Raw genomic sequence first — 21,093 nt, forward strand, 5'->3', positions numbered from 1 at the left:
ATAAGATACTGACACCAGAAAGTTATATATCTTCTATATATTTGAAAAGTGAAGAAATATATCATGTAATTATGTAGAAATATTAAAATGTTTTCAATTAGATATATCATGAATTAAATGCATTTTAAATCAATCAGATTAAAAATTAAAAAAAGCATTGTTAAGAACTGTGTGTAATGCTTTTAATTAACTTGGCTTGTTAGTCAATAATATATTAGATTTTAAAGGTAAATATGTTAAATTTTGCCAAATGGCAAGACTTGAATGAAAAGCGAAACAAGTTTACGACTGACGATATGAAGTCACATTTCAAAACTAATAGCCCTTTTAGATTTAAAAAAAAAAAAAAAGTTCTGAAAATAATTTGCAATGGTTCATTAGTATTATTTTATGCAAAATTCAGTAAAATGAAATTTACCCGTTGAAATCAGCACCAAATTAAACTTTGTAAATTTTAGCACATGTTTAAAGGTTGTCTCATCCAGAATTTTATTACATTCATTTCAGAGCAAAATAAAACAGTAATTGCCATTTATATGACAATCAATATCAAAAATTTAAATCTGCATTTTACGCAACATAGAAAAACTTCAAAAGATCTACTGTTTACCATGCAATTAAGGCATTTTAATCTGCTATCAACTTTACCAATTATTAACTCCATTAAGTATATTCAGTTTACTCTTTCTGCTCAATATATGCAATGTAAAATTTTCCATAAATTTATTAATTCATTTTATTTTGAGGTGAGCTTTTATTCAACTCTCAATGTCAACAAGACTGTTTAATTCATTTTTTATTCGGTCTCAAAAGAGAAATCAAAATATGTGGATTTATGTACGTGTATTTATGAATCAAAATACATGAGAAATCACAGTGAGAAAAGCACTGCTACCTTAAACTGTGATTATATATAACAAATACAGTGAATTATAGTTAAAAAATAGTGAAAATATTTATATTTCTGAACTATTTCATATATAACATTTTCAGTTTCGCATATGTGGCAATTTAAGAACTTTTTTACGTATACCAATTTTTTGAAATATCTGCAAATTTTTGTATCTATATAAGTAATGGTAATTTACCAGATAAAATTACTTAATGGGGAATACAGAAAAATATCTAACCACTTACCTTTGTGACTTCTGCAAAGAGACTAAAAAAAGTAGTTCAGCTAAATCTGCTATAATAAATATTTATAATAATGCTAAATTATGCAATATCTATTAATATGACAAATTTTTGTAAAGCTATTTATTTGGATGAAAAATAAACACATTCAGAAATTTATGGCACTATATTATGATTAACAGAGGAAAAACACTTTTCAAAATTCAAAATAGTTTTTATTAATCCAATTTATCACATTTTATTTGAATTCATGAAAAACAATCTTATATCCATGTATTCTTATGTATATAAGAACTCTTGATAAATTGGATCTCTGTCATTGCCTTTCGCAGCACCTAAAATAAGAAAACACTCACAATTACTATATGTCAATATAATTCATAATTAAATTTAAACAAATGACTATTAGAATGCAAATTAAAGGAAGCATTTAAAATATTTTAACATTTAGTACCTATAAACAGAGTAGCAATTATTTGATTTTTCGATTATAGTAAAATAAACATGGGGGATGCCTTTTAAAATTTTTTGTGTCAGAAAATAAACTCAAACCACCAGCTGAACATATGAGCAGTTTTATCAATCAGCCACTGGTAGGTAACCTGGATACTGAATCAACATATAAAGTTGCCAAGATAAAGAGAGAAACAAAATTATGATAATCACATCTTACCTATTCATAAAACTATTTTAAATTTAATGTGTAGGCAAGTCCAAAAAGAGTGAGAATGAATTTATTTTGCAACACAAAGTAAAGTCTTGCAGGAGCAAAAAAAACTTGTCTCATGAGATTGGCAAGTAAAAAATAATTAACTGCATCTGGTAACATTTATCTGACAACACATAAGTAATTGTTAGCTACGTGCAGAAAATAAAATCTGCATCAGGGGTGTAGCTAGAGGGGGGAAAGGGGGGCATCTGTCCCCAGGTGCAGAATCCAAGGGGCGCCAAACTGATGTTAGAACATTTTAGAATTAAATGTTTTCCATCCTTGGCTAGCAGTAGGGGGTGCGAAATCTTCAGTTGTCCCTGAGCGCTGAAAACCCTAGCTATGACTCTGAATCTGATCATGTTAATGCAATTTTAAACTATTGAATTTAACCGCAGAAATTTACCAAAGAAGTACTTGTAACAGTAGTAAATGAAGATGTGGCTAATCTTTACTGTATGGTACACCTTGGTTTCTGTCTGAAAAAAAAATCGCAAAGTGGTATTGGTTGTTTGTGAAATGTGGAAGCCCATTGCGTCAAATAAGTTTTTCGGTAACTCTAATGTTGATAATGTTGGCGAAAGTAGCCTTTGGGAAAACTTTTTTTGTCAATAAAAAGGAGTTATTTCTGCAAATATTGCCAACGTGCTGTGATAAATTTAGTTTTGGGCTACTTTTTTTAATAGTAAACCTTTTGTACGGTCCCAGGTTTTTGGTTCTTACCATTCTTTTCAATTGCTGTGTTTGGTTGCACGGAAGTGGTATGGTCTTGTATTTTGAACATACTATTTATTATTTTGGTGTGGGTAAAAATTTAATTGAATTGCTTACCTGGAAGATGGTGGTGGGAAGCCTAAACATATGCATGTGAAAAAAAAGGTATATTAAAAAAAATGACGTTTCATTTATTTTTTTTGTCTCTGTGTGTTAATTTTTGTTAGAAGATTTGTTGTTTAATGTTTTTATGTTAGGAAATATGTATTTTTGGTAATTTATTCCTCTCTGTTTGTGTATTTTTGGTTGTCTGTGTGTTAAGACAGTGGCGAATTTTTTCTGGTAACTATGATATTTTTAACTTTCTGATTTTCTTAAAGTGAAAATAGATCAATGTGTACATGGACAAAGTTAAGGCAGTGCACAATGCCCAGTTTGTGCAGTTCTCTGTTTTAATAGGTCGATGTGTACATGGACACAGAGTTTGTGTATGTCTTTGACTTCTTATTTTGGTTTTGTGTAGCGGCCACCTTGAAATTGGTGCCGATCCTCTCAGGTGACGATCTTGATATAAAAAAAAGAAACGATTCACCAAGGGTTACAGTAGAGTAAATTTTTACCAAAGATGTTCTACCATAATCACCATTTCAGTAGTTTAAACACTAGTAGAGCAGTATGCAGAGATGAAGATTTGAGTTTTGTTTACACAGCATGATGGTTTAGGCACTCCAGCCATTACAGTGAACAAAATTATAATAAACATAGCCACAATAATTGTCTATAAATATTGATGTATAACACTGCATTAACTAATATATTTCTTATGCTAGTATATACAGAATCCTTAATCGAAGGGAAAATCAGAAGACTGTGCATGCATTTTCCTTTAACTGAAACATGGATTTGACCATACAAATCTCAGTCTTACCGGACATGCCACACTATGCAGATAGACAGTAAAAAGTGCTTGTGTTGTTTTTATTTGTTAGAGGTATGAAATAAATATACTTCTAGATTTTAATTTTTTCTTTTCTTGTTTTACATTTGGATTACCTATCAAAAAGTAAGGAATTCTGATATTATTACAATATTGGAGTTAAAATAACAATTATTGGACATGTTAAAGTAATGAAAATTTTAAATTAGGTTAAAAAGTAACCCTTAATGTGGCATATTTTTGAATTAAACTCTATCGACATTAAAAACAACAAAACGTCCCTCTTTATTAAGGACTTTAACTAATTTTAAATACAGAGCTATGAATGAATTTTTTCCCTTGTATGTTATAATAACTGAAACAAAATTACTCTGATACAGTCAAAATTCCTAAATGCAAGTACATAAAATTTACTTTAGCAATTTAAAGAGATGAGACACACTGAACAAATGAATAAATTTCTATCAAAGAATAATTTATTAAATTTGGCCCGTTCCATAGTAAACTTTAACCATTAGATTACATTATTACACCATGTTATCAGTTTGAAAAGCAAGTCATATGCCAGATCTTGGATGTAAAAGAAATGCACAAAATAATATACAGATTATTGAAAAATGATGTATACCAATGTTTATAGATATGATTAAATGTAACAGAAAATTTACTGTCACAACCACATTTTTAAGTGAAATGTATTATTTTAACATTTTACAATATTTAAGGTATGGCATTAAATGCAATTATGTGCCTGGATTAAGTTAGTAAATTTAAAAAAATAATAATAATAATCAAAGAATGAATGTCATGAAAAATTTCAAAAACAAGCAGAATTTAATTTAGACCTTTAGACACTTATGATAAATAAATTTGAGAATTCTTCACCCAAAATTAAATTATAATTAACTAAACCCAGTTTGACTGACCTTTTACAAAATCCTTCAGCTGCAATTTTTTCTAGCTTGAAAACCAAATTCTTCTCCACATGGTAATAACATCTTAACCAGTTGAAATTCCTGCAGAAAGTTTGATAACACAGTAATAGAATTAATAGAATAGAAAAATTAACACAAAAGTATAGAACATCATTTAAACTTAACATTATTACAAATTTTGGTGCTTTCTGACTATCTGCAAAGCTGTGAAAATTGGCAAAATGGTTAGTTTATGGTTCATATCTACTGCTCTGTTCACAAGTAGTAATTCAAATAAGCACTTTATAAGAAACAAAAAATTTTAGGATGCACACACACAAAAATATATACATTGGGTCAATATTCACATATTTTTCGTCCAATGGAATACTATTCAGAAATAAAGATTAAATATAAAGCATGTAAATACATGTGTGTGGTATGCATATTCATAGTTTGCTATTATCGTGTGCATACTCTTGCTGTTTTAGCATAAGTTGAAGCTGTGAGGGCAGATGATAAGAAAGTATCAGAAATTTTCATATATAAGAAAAGATTGCCCTGACAATAGTATCTCAATTGTTTAGCACTGACATTTACATAGCACATTAGAAATATATAGTAATATATGTATAATAAAAATATAATTGCATATTATTAATTCATTTTTTTAAATGCCAAACTTTAACAATTCTTTCACATATACTTAAACAGAATTCTTTCACATGAACATCTAAAATCCATTCTTAACTAAAGAATAAATAATAAAACCATGTAAATTTCTTATCAAGCCCATCATTTCCGAAATGTCTACTTCTGAAAGTTCCCAGCATTTCTCAATATATTATTAAATTACTAAACTAAGCATTAATGATCGTCATGTTCGCTAATGTGGCAATATCTTTCACACTTCTTTGTTACCACAAGTAACAAGTAGGCTTCAATAAATCTTTAACTGTTACATGCTACTTTTGTCTAAAATTTGTACAAATAATAAAATTAAATGAGCTCTTTATAATATGCTCAAAGAAATAATTTTGTATGAAAATTTGTATGTTATATATTGGCCTGATTAATGATTCAGGAAATAATTCGGGTTTTCAAAGTGCTTCCAATAATTCAAATTTCAGCTTGTGTCAAAATAAAATCTATAACACAAATCTAAGCAAATTTCCTTATGAACAATGCATTTTAACATTATTCAATCACTGGCAATCACACAGTACTGATTGCTTCAATAAACATTACTGTAACTGTGTTATTTAAAAGACTGTAATGTTTTAATTATTTCCTTAATTAAAACATTACAGTCTTTTCCTCCTTCTAACACCAAAAGAAAACCCAGATAAGAAATATAAAAATATCAGTAAAAATAAATTATATTATTGAATGATACTTTACATTAATTACACTTATGCATATATTATTTTATTATAAATTATTTCAAAATCAAAGAAGAGAAGGGGGAGAAACTTTAATATTGACATTTCTAAAATGATATAAACATTAATCATTTAGTACAGTTTGTTATTTCAGGCAAAAAGAATTCACTTTTCTGGATAGCATTTATATTTCCAACTCACTTTCAATGAAACATTAAGAGAAATGCATATAATTTAAACACCAGTTTATTTTATTTATCAGACAGATTATGTCAACTCAAAAAAACCTATCGGTAAAATTCGGTAGTAATAATTCTGAATGTTAGGCAACTTGCAAGATTCAACAAAAATTATCAATACTTTTATTATAATGACAATACTACAGTAACATGAACATAAAATTAAACTGCATATAACTATAAAATAAGCCAGCATATAATAATGGTGCATTGGTTTCTAAAACAATGGGCTCGATGAAAAAATACATGTATTATGGTAGCTATTCATATTCTTCAGCTTTACTAATATTCTCATGTTCACTTTATATTCTCAGTATCTAAAATACAATAAAAATGCAAACAATATTTATGAGAAAATGTTAAAAGCCATTATTACATAAGCATTTGATTGAATGACCATATTTTGTCTTCCTGCAAGTCGAATCTTAAAATGATATGCAGTTTGAAAAATGCTCAATCCTTTTATAAAATATTCAAAAAAGATTAAAAAAAGGTACTGTTCTGTTATCAGGACCGGGTTCAGAATTGTATTTATGTATGCTTGTATATTTGTATGTCTACATATACACATCTATGCACATACTTACGAACACAGGTTCATACATTTCCGATTCTGGTCCCAATAACAGAACAGTACCCCAAAAAAAAAACTTGAATTACAAACTAGATTAAGATAATGTTTCAACCATACATATTTTGGACAAAACAATGCACTCTTATTTTTATACAATTGTTCAAACTATTTAACATAAATGTATTGCTGCAATAAAATAATAAGCAATCTGATCACACATATTATTTTGAAACTGAATGCATAAACTAGACTAAAAAAAATTCAGTCATAAACATTTGGATAGCAGGGCTAATTAGATATTTGAAAAGACAGCCAGCCATTGAGATACACGTAATTCACGACAGAATGGTAACAATTCATAAAGCTGTGAAACATTTAACTGTCAAAATGACATAAATTCGAAAAGCAAAAAAAGTAAACATACACGTATTGCAAATGAACTTACCTTTCATGCAACAAAAAATATCCATACAAGTTAACCTCATGGCGCAGCCATTTTGGTTTTCGGTTCAAATCAGACAGATGTTTACGGATTTGCGGAAGAATACGAGGAACTAGTAGTTTGACGGATACAATGTGCAATGACGCGAAAGAATATAGTTCTGTAGAACTTCCTACATTATTCCGTAATAAACAGTACTATTTCCTAATTTTTTCTTTATCTAATTAATTAATTAATAGGGAAATAGTTAAGTAATGCCGAATTCATTTTTAATGAAATGTAAAATTTTGTATGTATGGGACGACCACCTTCCGTCCAATATTTCTGAGAATATAAACAAATTTTGAAATCTGAGAGTATCAGTAAATAAATATATAGAATATCGCCTCTCAAACGACCACTTCTGAAAGTGACCAATAGTTCTGAGATTATAAATAAATATTGATATTAAGCATTATTTCTATAAGACGATCATCTCTATATAAGACCAAAGTTTCTAGAATCTTGGATAGTCATCAGAGATGTATCTTTACTGCGAAATTATCGCACGACTGTAATTCAATATCAATAACTGATCGCGCGATTGAAAAACATTTTCTGTCCTGTAATTAGAGGAAAATATTTTCCTTATGAGGTATTTCTCCCGCTTGCCTAGCGTGCCTTCGTGGTGTAATAGTTCTGCACGCTGGGCCGGTATTTCAGAGGTCCGTGGTTCGATTCACGGCGAAGGCGGTTGCTAATTTTTCATCTCTACGGCTTCCCAAAAAAATCCTAATGTCTCTACAGTGGCGCCCGAACTAAAAAGGTGTTGGATGAGGTATATCCATACCCAGGATTTAGTGATTGGATCCCCTTAAAAAAAAGTCGGCCTTTAAAAAGAGAAGTAATATGAGGCATTTCTCCCGCTTTCCTAGCGTGTCTTCGGCCCACCAGCGGCCGAGCGGTAAAGTCGCTGAACCCTGGTAGTGCGAACCGAGGTTCGAATCCCGCGAACGGGCTGGCTGCATGGGTGTTTTCGTGGTTTTCCCCAAGTGTAACGTGTATACGAGCCAGTTTCCCTTAGAAAGTCCTCCACGAAGACATCTCTCCCCTTAGTAGTGGTTCTGCACACTGGGCCGGTATTCCAGAGGTACGTCCTTCGATTCCCGGCGAAGGCAGTTGCTAATTTTTCATGTTTCCTGCTTCCAAAAAAATACCTAATGTCTCTATACCCAAATTTTTAAAAAAAATTCGTTTCCGTAATTAAATATATCTATATCTAATTTTACCTATATTTGTAGTAGGGTTTGTAATCTGTAAGTAATTATACATGTAATTTATACATTTTTTATAAAAAAAATATATGTTATTTAGAATTTTGCAAATATTCTAGAAAATGCTAATCCATTGAAAAAAATCTTTTCTATGACTAAATAAATTTTTAAAAACGTCAGAAAAAATAGCAGTTAAAATTAATAACAAAATAACAAGAATAAATCATCAATCATATCAATATTTTTAATGTACAGCATTTAGAAACAACTTAGTAAAATACATATGAAAAATAAAATAATGTACAAGTTTCAGATGTGCAATGTCAAAAAATTAAAAACTGGTAAATTTGAGAACAAATATCCTCAAAATGTTTGACAACGAAAGTCCTCCGGACAATGCAGAATGAATGTCCTCAGGATGTGAAATTGGTGAACTCCTCAGGACATCTGAGAATCAACATCTTCAGGACATCCTGTCATATCCCGGGACATAGCGACTTAAATAAGACATCCTTAGGATGTTAAATTACGATCTCCTCAGGACATCTGAGAATCAACATCCTTAGGACATCCTACGTATATCCCGGAATACTGCGACTTAAATAGGACATCCTGAGGATGTTTTGTGCTATGGGGGTAGGATCTGTACCTAGGCAGTCTCGGCCACGGGGGGTATAAAATTTATGAACTTGGTGGTTCTGAAGGCTCTGGGAAAGGTCATTTATTGGCCGGTCTCGGAGTCTGGCACGTCCTAGCGCGGCGTGGTACTACCCGGGGGTTTTCCCCCGGGTTCGCTGGGTAATGTCTCGCTGCGACGGGCTCGCCCAAGCGACTGGTAGGAGCAACGTGACGACCGGTGCTGCCTGGTGTCGTATCCAGGTGGTGCGCCGCTCCCTCGGAGGGTAATAGTGGAGGTTGAACCTCCACGAGGTGCCCAAAGGGGGAGTGGACCTGTAATGTGATTGAGTTACACGAGGCAGGGAAGCCCAAATTGTTATTATTATTATCACCAGGATTTAGCGGCTGTGGAAGGAATCTCCATTCGCCCTTTAAAAGGTGAGTGTATAATGTATTTTCTCCCTCCTTTCTGCATGCACTTCTGGTGTAACGGTAGCACCATCGACTTCATATAATAGGTAGACGGCTCATTCCCCAGGGAATTCGTCTGCTAGCGGAACCCTAGCATATAGCACGTGATTTATGGTCTTGGCGCTCTTGGGAAGTGATAGTTCATCGCAGGTTTGGCGCGCTTTTGATATAGCAGGGAGTGTTTTTCATTTCCGTCTGCTGGCAGTCGGCAGATAACGACCTCGAATTAGATTATTGGATTTTTTACTATTATTTTTAAATATAACTTAATGCTTTTTTTCCTGACTATTTTATCTATATTTTTAATAATCGCTTTAAATTATTTGCACCGTTGTTTAAGATGTTTAGGTTAAATAATTTTAGAAAGAAAATCTGAACTAAATAATACAAAACTGAGATGGAAACTTTATTTTTTTGACTAATATCTAAAAATGAAAATAGTAAAAATTAATTGCAATACTGTTATAATATTTGAGGGGTAAAAAAATCTCGTTTATTTTTAATGCATTGCATCCTAAAGAGAAAACCACATCTTATATTATATGCGGCTTAAGTGTTTGTCGCCGATAGTTTATTGGTTGCTTGCGTAACTGTAAATTATTTTATTCCTGTGCACTACAGCGCGTGACGAATATTATGAAAAAGCTAAGCCGGAAAAATTAAAAATACAAGAGCACGTGCATTTAACATTTAATAAATAAATTTAACATCTATATATAATATAATTCGGAAATATGCAACGGCAACAATGAAAAAACAAATAAAATCAAATAAATAAATATCTTTATTATATGCGGCTTAAGTGCCTGTTTGTCGCCGATAGTTTATTGGTTGCTTGCGTAACTGTACTACCCAATGGGTTGAAGTTGCCACGACACAGGGTTACCGTTTCAATTGAGACGTAGACAATTTCCTGTAAAACTTGCCTTTGCTATGACCATCAATAAGTGTCAGGGCCAAACGCTTAAGCGTGTTGGCAATTTTTTAGAGCCTGCATTTGGGCACGGTCAACTTTATGTTGTCTGTTCAAGAGTTCGTGAAGGAATGGGCGTAAAATTAAGAATAATGGATGGTCGTCTGCAAGGCGAGCTTAAAAATGATGGAAAGATCTACACAAGAAATGATGTGTACAAAGAGATCTTTGACATGTGAATTAACGTTTTATTATTTAAATCACCTTTATTTATTGAGCTAGCGGAGGCTCTTAAGAAATGTACCGCTAGTGGTTTCCTTCATTGCACTCTACTTTAAGCAATTAAGCAAGTAGAAGGGGGAAACTCCGTGCGGCAGTAAGCAAAGGGGCGTCCTGCCCTGGGTAATTCAGTTTGAATTAGCAGACACCTTTGCACAAATCATTTTAATTATAATTTATAATATCTAGAACAGCGGTCATTCCGTATGACTGCCGGGCTTTCTAGTTGTAATATATGTACTTATGCAATTGATGAAATATATACTTACAAACTGTTGACTTTCAGCTGGAATCATAAACTATTACTGCCCAAGCCTATAATATAGTTTATGGTACAAAAAGATAAATTATACCGAAATCTTTTCATAGAAAAATACTTTACTTACTTATATTTTAGTAAACATAATTTTACTTAATTTAAAGTCAGAAATTTTTGGAAGAATTTCATTTACCTCTGACCTTTCAGTGTTATTAATAGTACTTCCACTCTGGAAATGTAAGACAGTAAAGAATTTTTTATTTTTGAAAAGGTCTTTCACTGATTGTTAATTCCCATTTTATTCAGTTACTTGCATATTAAAGTGCTTATAAACTTAGCAATGTCCAGAAAATAATTTCATTCAAACTTGGAAGCTACTGTCTTAATTGTAGGCTGCTATACATTAAATTTAGTAAGATTTCATATTTTGCAGATCAGCTGTAAAATGTACAATTCCAAAATAATTTTTTTTTTGAATTATCAATTCAAACATGGCAATACATATTTTATTTTATTCTTGTATCCCAATTAAATAAACCCATTATGAAAATGTGCATTTAAATATAGTATTTACTATAAAGTAACTGGATTAATTACAAATAAACACTCAAGAAATTGGTGTTAAGTAAAATAAAATAAAAATATACTACTTCGTATGAATAACAATCTTTTACACATGAGCAGGACGCACATTTTGAGCAAAAAGCTTTCGTTCTTCACCAGGTACAAAGCAGCCAACTTGCATTTGATGAAGAAAGAAAGCTTTATGTTTGTAAAGCATGTCCTACTCATGTTTAAAAGTTTGGTGTTCATACAAAGTACTATATTTTTATTTTAAGTCGATTAATGCTCTTTTTCTTTATTTATTTAAATTACTTATCCTAAAGTATATCAGGAACAAGTACCAAAAATCACCTATTCAAAATAAATAGTCAAGTGTATTCAAAATTTCCTATTGTTGATTTGTAAATGAGTTTTTTAAAAACGCACAAGTTGGCCGAAATATAGAAACTAGGTATTATTATATACTACATGAATAACTTTATGAAATATAATACCCTATATATCACTCTGATATGGGAAATTTGACTTATCAAGTACATTTTTTTGAGATGGTATAAATTTTAAAAAAATTAGCTTGTGAAACCATGGAAATCTTTATAGATATATAAAGAATGTGATATTTACTTTTAAAAAATGAATACATAAAACAGTATAAATAAAATACAAACTAGAAATTAAAATACATGCTTTTATTTTAACAAATAAAACTGATTGTTTCACAGAAGAAAAAAAAAAAAAAAAAAAAAAAAGCTTTTATGAATCGAAAGTGAAAACTAGTAAATATATAATGATGCCTCATTCAAACCTGCAAAAGTTCACTCAGATGTAGTTTTGATGGCCTTTTATTTATTTATTTATTTTTTTTTTTTGACAAACTATATTTGTTTGTATGCAACAAAAAGTTAAGGTCTTTATTTGTATGCAACAAAAAGTTAAGGTCATTTCAAGGACTTTTTTTTTTAAATTTAAATTTTCACATCATATTTTTTCAATTACGATAAATTTCCAACAACATCGTAAATGTGACAGAATTATAGTCCAGATTATTTTTATTTTAATTGATTTCATAGGAAATAATGATAAAGCACTGAGCTTTAGAAAAGAAATCTGAATTTTTAAATAATGCTGTTTAAATGTTAATGTTCAATATTGCATGAATCAAGATTTTTTTTTTTTTTTTTACAAAGTAAACAAATCGCACAATCTTTTCTCAATAATTTAGTAATAATAGCATTTTTCTTTTTCTTATCGCAGGCAGTACTTGTTTACAAAACCAAAACTTGGCGAAAAAAAAGGTTAGCGCCAATTTGCGCAGCTTTCTATTTCAGCGGAGTACACGGAAAAAGAATATTGAATTCAATTATTTGTAAAGGGTGATTCTAGTAAATAGTGTCACAATATCTAATACATTTTGATGATAATAATACATGCTGTCAAGTTTCTAATTTAGTTAAAGCGGAATGGCAACACAGTTTCCGCGAAGAACGAAGTAAATTAAGTTCGGTATTCTATCATGCGATTTAATGTGCATGTAAAATGTAAATAAATATTATGAATAAGAATATATAACGTTGTAAGGAATACAATATTAATTCTATTGGAATCAGGGAAGTGTTTTGTTTTTTGTTTAATTTAAAGTATTTTGTTTGATCTGCATTTATTTTTGGATTTCTAAATTGTGCTTCTAGTTGAATAAAGGCTTCCAAAAAGGAGGAACTTTTGCTTACTTTGGCGACAGACGCAGTTGTTGCTTTAATTTCGGTTTCCTCGTCGTCAGCCATTGTAGAATTCGATCACGTCCGGGTCACCAGTGAAGTGTTTCGTATGCAAATGTAGGAAAATAACACTTCCCTGACTCCAATAGAGTCAATATTTTATTCCTTACATAAGTTGTAGAGTCATTCCTCGCTGGGACTCGAACCCGGACTATATATCCTTATTCATAATATTTATTTACATTTTATATGCACATTAAATCGCATGATAAAATACCGAATTTTTTTTACTTCGTTCTTCGCGGAGACTGAAAAGGTTGCCATTCCGATTTAACTAAATTAGAAACTTGACGGAACTGAAGCGAGACTACATGCTGAAAATGTCATATACAGCGGCAATTTTCTTATACAATATGGCCGAAACTTTCCAACCAATTCAACAGAGACAGTAAAATGACAAAAATACTGCAAAATAATAATAATAATAATAAATCGTGCAATTTTTAACTTTCCTACGAAAGATGACAGGTCATTTTTTACAAAACTTTCTTTACATCCATAGGTGCTGCAGTGGATAACCTTTTTTTTTTTTTATTTTTTTTTTTATTTTTTTTATTTTATTTTATTTATTTATTTTTTATTTTACGTAACAAAGCAGAGCAGTTGTCTTTCGTCCCATACAAATCAATGTTAAGTATTTCCGGACTTTCGGAATTCGAACATAAGTCACGTGACACTAATGTTCGAACCTGTTAGAGGTTGCAGATACGCTCTCTACCAGTATTTATCTCGTTAGGTAGCACACTCAGCGCGTATTCGAGAGGTCCGGGTTCGAGTCCCAGCGAGGAATGACTCTACAACTTATGTACGATATTTAAACTGTGTCCGTTTGATTTGTCCAACGCTAGAGTTTCATTCAGGTCCAGTCCAGATCTCGTTCATCAGCACTGAATGCTCGCTAGCATTAGTTCTGGCCAGATTATTAACAAATGTAAAGGATTTCCATCGACTGAAAATAAAGCCAAATAAATCGTAAAAACTTCAAAATCAATTTGCGGCGAAGGAGTTGTAGATACGGAAGAAGGAGAAGTCAAAGAATTAATATTGATGACGAGTGAAGAATGGGGAATCACACCAGCCGACAGTGAAAGCAGTGATAAGGAAGAAGTTAAAGCGCCTTTAACTTTGAAGAAGTAACACGAATTGTTAATAAAGTTGTAGGAACTACCTGGTTTTGCAATGGAGATTGAACCAAACGAAGAAAGGGTGATGCCACATAAAAGTGCCATCAAAGGCTACCTACATCGAAAAACTTTGCGCTCCTTACCGAACTTTTAAAAAAGTTGCATCACTTATTGTCTTAAGCAAAAATCACCAGGTAGAATAAAATGCATCACGTACTTGTTAAGTAGTAAAAAAATTAATAAATAAATAAATAAAATAAATAAAAAATTTAAAAAAAAACCCTTCAGTTAATATTGAGTTCACAATTTTTTTTCTTTTAATTATATCAATATTTAGATCTGTTTAAATTATACGTACTTCCCTAATCTGTATTATCAAACACAGTTTTTTTCATAGAATATTAACTTTTTGGAAAGCTATTTTGCCGTACGCGCAGTCTATTAATGACGTAACCCCCCGCGTTTGACCTGTCGGTTTGTCAAGGGTTTACTGTTTAAAACGTACTGATTAGAATTTTAGATGGGAAGACAAGAAAACTAAACAAATTAATTAGGTTTAACCTTACAAATTATATAAATTTCAATAAGTAAGGTTAAAATTCATTATTTTCCTTTTTCTGAAAGTTTTGTATAATTTTATCTAAAAGGAATACAGAGATAGTTAATATCTGCTATATTTAGTAATGTTTACGATTTTTAAAATCTGAAATTTGCATTATTTTGCTGGCTGTTTCGTGGTTTTTTTTTTTTTTTTTTTTTTTTCCTCCTTGTAATTAGTGTTTGTTTCGTCCTGAAAATGATTGAATAACTGTACGAATTGTAAATACGATTTCCCTGTGGCGAATTTCTTTGCTTTGAACAGTTTAACGCTTCGCTGCAATTGCTGTAGAATGGACATTTAAAAAAAAAGAAAAAAAAAAAAAAAATGAATACTTGAGTGAGCAAAGAAGAAAATTTACCGATTAACTATTATATGATCTGCAGCATATCTGAGCAATGAGTCAACGTTGAAATGCGGTCAATATCTAGATTTCTTTAAAGAAATTTTCTGAATAATAAAATAATCTTGTTTGAAGCATAATTTATTTACATTTTAATATGGGTATGAAGAGTATCATTTTTACTGTACAAGCATTGGAATTGCTTACAGCTTTCTTTTCTTACAACTTTCTTCTCTTACAACAAAAATGTGCCAACAATAAGGAAGAATTAGCACTTTTTAAAACATACTAAATTTCAAGAATTCTAAAAAAATAGAAATCGCACAGGCCATATTCAAGATTTGAAAAATCTGTTTCGTAAACCTCTTTACTAATCGAACTTATATATTTGATATGTTTAAAGGTGCCTTCATAGCGGTAGCGCGTCATAATGTGGCCACTCTCATGTGAGGTGGCACTATTAAGGGAACCGAAAAGATTGATTAAAATCTTCACAAGACTGTCCCGATGTAAAGGTGCCGCATGCTAACTTCAAAAAAACCAACCTTCTCAGAGATGCAAGCACCTTTATGTCGCACTGTTCTTTTGCAAACAAAATTTTCATTTACTTTAATAATCAGAATAGCAAGCTATAATACTATTTGCATAAAGTACCAAGCTATAAAGATGCCAACACTTTTATGAAGGTGGCTTTACTTCAGTTAAAAACTGATGTGCATCAGGTTGTGAGTATCTTTATACGTAGGTCACTCTGAAATTTTTAAGATACGAGCGGACAATAAGTACCAGAAAAAATTAACTGTTAAATTTGTAAATATGAATTATTTTATCCTAGCAGACGGTTTTTACTAGCTAATAGCAAGCACTTAAAGAGTAGGATAAACTTTAAGCAGAAGGAAAAATGAAACTGATGCGAGAATATTATCGCACTACGGTTTTCTATGATTTTTAAGTGGGAATAAATCAAGAAGAATGCGTTCAACATCTAGAATTAGCATTCGAAAATAAAGATCTATCTTTTGCTATTGTATTCAGGTGGTTTACAGAATTTCACAGATGTCTCAACTCTCTTCAGGATGATGATCAACACAGAGTAAAGCCGTTGTCAGCAATGATCCCGGATAATATGTCTGCCATACGGAAAATGTTAATCGATGAAAACCTTTGCACCTACCAAATGATACAGAAGGAACTTAACAGTGGATGCGCCGCCATACATAAAATTAATCATGAAGAATTGCATATGAAAAAAACTGGTTTGTCGTTGAGTTCCCCGTAATTTAACTGAGCACCAAAAAGAGGAGCGTGTAGAAATCAGAAAAGAAACCTTTAAATTACTTAGAGATGGTGGCCACCACATTATTTCTAAAATTCTAACTGGTGATGAAACATATATGTCTATTTTTTTACGTTCCAACACGTCAAGACAGTAAAGAATGGGTCCTTTGAAGATAATCGCACGCCCACAATGGTGAAAAGACAACATGCCATGAAAAAAGTAATGTATGCCATTTTCTTCAGAGGCACAGGACTGGTCAAAGTTATCAAGCTGGAAGGACAGAAGACAGCCACAGCTAACTGGTACATCACTAAGTGTCTTCCAGAAATTCTTCAAGAAGTGAATGTTAGAGGACCCATGACAATGCATCTTTTCATTCAGCAAGATTGACAGTTGAATTTTTTGAACAAAAATACATCAAAATGATAGACCTTATTCACCCAACATAGCTGTATGCGAATTTTGGCTATTTTTTAATCTAAAAAGGAACTTACGTGGACATCATTTTCGTTCCGAAGATGAGATTGACGAGGCTACAAATGCGTTGTTTCTATCGATTCCAAGAAATGAATGGCTTGAGGCATTTAATATTTGGAAAATTCGCTAAGAGAAGTGCATTGATGCTGGAGGAGACTACTTTGAACACTTCTAAAATTAGGTAAATATAGCTTTAAAAAACCTATGTGCATCTAAAAAATTTCAGAGAATGACCCCCGTACAAGATGCGTGTATGAAAGTTTGTCTTTTCGAACTATGGCCGCCTTGCATGACAGTACCTTGCATGACGAAGCTCAGTTAAGCAGCGATCCCGTGGTTAATAGGTAGAAAGTGCTGCTTGTAGAAAGTATGAATAACATCAAAATGAACACCTTGAAGTTAACTCGAAAATTTTAAATGGAAAAGCGAGTATGATACATGAAAACAAGAAAACATTTTATGTAAAATATAATGATGCAATTAGTACTTTTACACCTTTATCTCTTAAGGATAACCACCTACTTGACGTAAATTAACTCTTATTTCTTCATTCCATGTGACTTAGTATGCACTGACTGTACACAAATGAAATTAGATTGCCCTTGCGAACGGGTGGAAGAAGCTTCTTATAACTGGAAGGAATTGGTAACTCAGAAAACTTCACCCCAAAAAAGCTAAAATTGCTAGAGCCAATTATTACAAAGTAAATAAAGTAAGAATCAATGCATTGAAATCACAGTAAAAGAATGCTCTAAAACTAAAGTAAAAGAATGCGGTCATGAAAAGCAACACCCATTTCAGTTGAGCCGGTGATGTTTTAAGCCACGAGTGAGCTCGGCGTCCATCGAAAGTATCGAAATATTACAAGGTGAACCAACCTAAAAACGAGACTCTTTTTTGAATCTTTTGCTATGTTTTGAGTACACGAAGAGCTACATCAGTGTAAAGTGCCAGTTGATATTCCGTGGAGGTATTTATTCTTCAGCATAGTGAAAATAATTATCTTCACTCTGCAATAAGAAAAAATTGTTTCATATTCAGAAGATAGTTCCCTATATATTATGAGATTCCGAGTTCTTTTTACATGCTACATAAATATGCTGTTAAGAAATACGGTTTGATCATGAAAAACCACAAAATTTGCTTTAGACATAGCATAATCCATTGACAGCTACAACCAAATTTTATTATATTAATTCCAATAAATTCAGGAAAGGTATTCTTCAGAGAAAATGAAATAAAAAAAAATAAAAAAAAAAAAATAAAAAAATTAAAAAAATTAGCAGCATTTGATTTTTCTGTAGATTCTTTTAGCTTGTGAGTTTCTGTTTAATTTTAAATGCTTTTACTTTTCTTATTTCTTGACTTCGTTTCCGGTTTTTTATCGGTCTTATTTTAACACGATATGAGTCTCATCTTCAGTCTTCCGATGTAATTACTTTGCTGCAGTTGGGGTTCTACGCTTTCGTTTTTATTTGAGGACTTTTCTCTTTCGATCTTGCTTACATTTTTGCGCCTAATATGTCTATTAGATATCGTCTTCTGTCAAATCTTGCATCAAATATTAACAACTTAACATTTTGGCCCAGTTGCTGCAATTTCAGCCTTGTTGAATCACTTGAAATATATTTTGCATGCACATACACATAACTATTTATCTGGCTATCTATATATGTATGGTGTCTCTTGATGAGTCATAATTTCTCAAGTGGATTTCGTTTTCAGGAAACAGGTTGGGAGAGCATTAGAATTTCAAATCAAAACTTCAAGATTTCACAGAACATAGAAATAACATTTATTAACGGTAAACTTAATGATATAGTATATTACTTCCGCCTATAGCGGCCATGAAAACATAATCAAGCATCAAAAAAAGGTATGACGTGCGTCATTCTTCAAGTTCAAGCGTCAAGTGGAATATTTTTCATCGGCGCGCATCAAGAGCGCCACCTATCTACCGAAAAGACGGAACATACTCCGCCCCGATGAACATTGGTTCATTACAACATTGTTATAAAGATCTTCAATTTTAAATTTAAACAAGTTTCCCAAACATTCAACAGTATATCATATAAGATAAAAATGCATAATGACAAATTTAAATTGAATAACAACATTAAATTTAGCACAAAATTTTACAAATAAAACATACTTACAATTTCTAGAAGGAAAACAAAATAATGAAACTGCTAAATTACCATAATCCACAATTGTGGTCCATTCTCTGAATCTGAAACATAATTGAATTAATAACAGTAAAGACACAAATTATGAATATGCAATTAATGTTTTTTTTAGAGTCTTATTCACTCAATGGTAAGCGGGAAAGTTTATGTATAGGTCGCTTCATTTTGCCCAATAAAGATTTTAGTTTCACAACACGAACTTTTCCATCAGCACCAGGATATAGTTCAATTACTCGTCCAAGTCGCCACTTTAATGGAGGCAAATTTTCGTCCTTTATCAAGACTAAGTCATTGAGGGCTAAATTTGGTTTATCCCTCAACCATTTGGTACGCCCTTGTAATTGTGAAAGATAATCTCTAGACCAACGTTTCCAAAAGCACTGGAAATTTTGCTGTGTCAATTTCCATCTTTCAGCAGGGGTTAGCTTATTATTTGTAAGATCAGGTTCAGGAATTGCTGTTAATGTAGTCCCAATTAGGAAATGTCCAGGTGTTAAAGGATTAAAATCTTCAGGGTCAGATGAGATGGAAACTATTGGCCTGGAATTCAAACACGCCTCGATTTGTGTAATTAAGGTGTGAAATTCTTCGTATGTCAGAACCTGGGTCCCAATAGTCCGCTTTAAGGGAATCTTCATTTGTTTCACTCCAGCCTCCCAAAGGCCTCCAAAGTGAGGGGCAGCAGAAGGATTGAAGATCCATTGAATATTTTCACCGCTCAGGTAGTTTTGAAATGCTTCCTCAGAGGAAAGTGTATCTTCTTAATTCTCGATCAGCCCCAATATAGTTGGTTCCTCTATCTGAAAAGATTTTTTGGGGTTTTCCTCTGCGCGACACAAATCTTTTCAGAGATGCTAGGAATGCTTCAGTTTTTAGATCACTGACTACTTCTAGGTGAATGGCCTTTGTGGTGAAGCATATGTAAAGGCAAATATAACATTTATATCTCGTTCCCCCTCTTCCTTTCCTAGCTTTAATTAAAAAGGGGCCTGCAAAATCTAGTCCTGTATTCGAGAATGTTCTATCCGGCAATACGCGAGAAACAGGTAGGTCGCCCATTATCTGACTGGATGTGCTTGTTCGATTTTTAAAACATTTTATACATTTCCAAATTATTTTTCTTACAATTTCTCGGCCATTAACGATCCAATATTTCTGTCGCAGAGCAGATAATGTTAATGTGGTTCCTCCGTGAAGGTTCACTTCGTGAAAGTGTTTGACTATCAATTCAGTAACTTGGTGACTTTTGGGAAGAATGATTGGATACTTTGTGTTTTCTGAAAGATTCGAGTTACAGAGTCTACCACCGACTCTAAGGATTTCTTCTCTATCAAGAAAAGGATTTAATTTCAGGATTTTACTGCTGAGATTCAATTTCTTCCCTGCTTTCAAAAGTCTAATTTCTTCTCTAAATTCGGAATTTTGCATGATTTTAAAAATCAAATTGCTTGCCTTATCCAATTCTTGAACTGTTAAAAAACCATTGAGTTTTAAAGATGTAGGTTTAATATTGTGGCAGAATCTTAAACACCATGCAGTTACGCGTTTCAATTTTTTCCAGGATGAAAACCTGGATGTCAAATCAAATTCAGCCTCTTGGCTAATAACAGAACATACACTAGTTTGACGCTGTTCTACCTGTACCTCTTCCACCATAGGCTCGATCAAAAGATCAAAAGATGATGAAGGTAAATTTTTCTCTTTTAACCACACTGGTCCATTGAACCAAAGTTTATTTCCCACTAGATCAGAAGCTCTTAATCCACGTGAAACTATGTCAGCCGGATTGTCATTTCTCTTACAGTATTTCCATTGCGAAGGTGATACAACATCTTGTATTTCACGTACACGATTAGCAACAAAGGGTTTCCATTTATCAGCGGTACCCCTGATCCAGTGAAGAACAATT

General features: G+C 32.0%; 1 long non-coding RNA gene across 1 annotated transcript; it reads right to left on the reverse strand.

Annotated features, from left to right (window-relative positions):
* Positions 1-1,333: 1,333 nt before the first annotated feature.
* On the reverse strand, positions 1,334-7,122 carry LOC146996575 (uncharacterized). The gene is made up of 3 exons (XR_015042239.1): positions 7,049-7,122; positions 4,421-4,510; positions 1,334-1,469 (listed from the first exon to the last, which is right to left on the reverse strand). It is a non-coding gene; the product is annotated as an uncharacterized LOC146996575 (long non-coding RNA).
* Positions 7,123-21,093: the final 13,971 nt, after the last annotated feature.

Source organism: Stegodyphus dumicola, chromosome 7 (assembly GCF_044657685.1).
Source record: "Stegodyphus dumicola isolate Sdum_Otavi_A_Nest chromosome 7, ASM4465768v1".
In the NCBI taxonomy this organism is placed as follows: Eukaryota; Metazoa; Arthropoda; class Arachnida; order Araneae; family Eresidae; genus Stegodyphus; species Stegodyphus dumicola.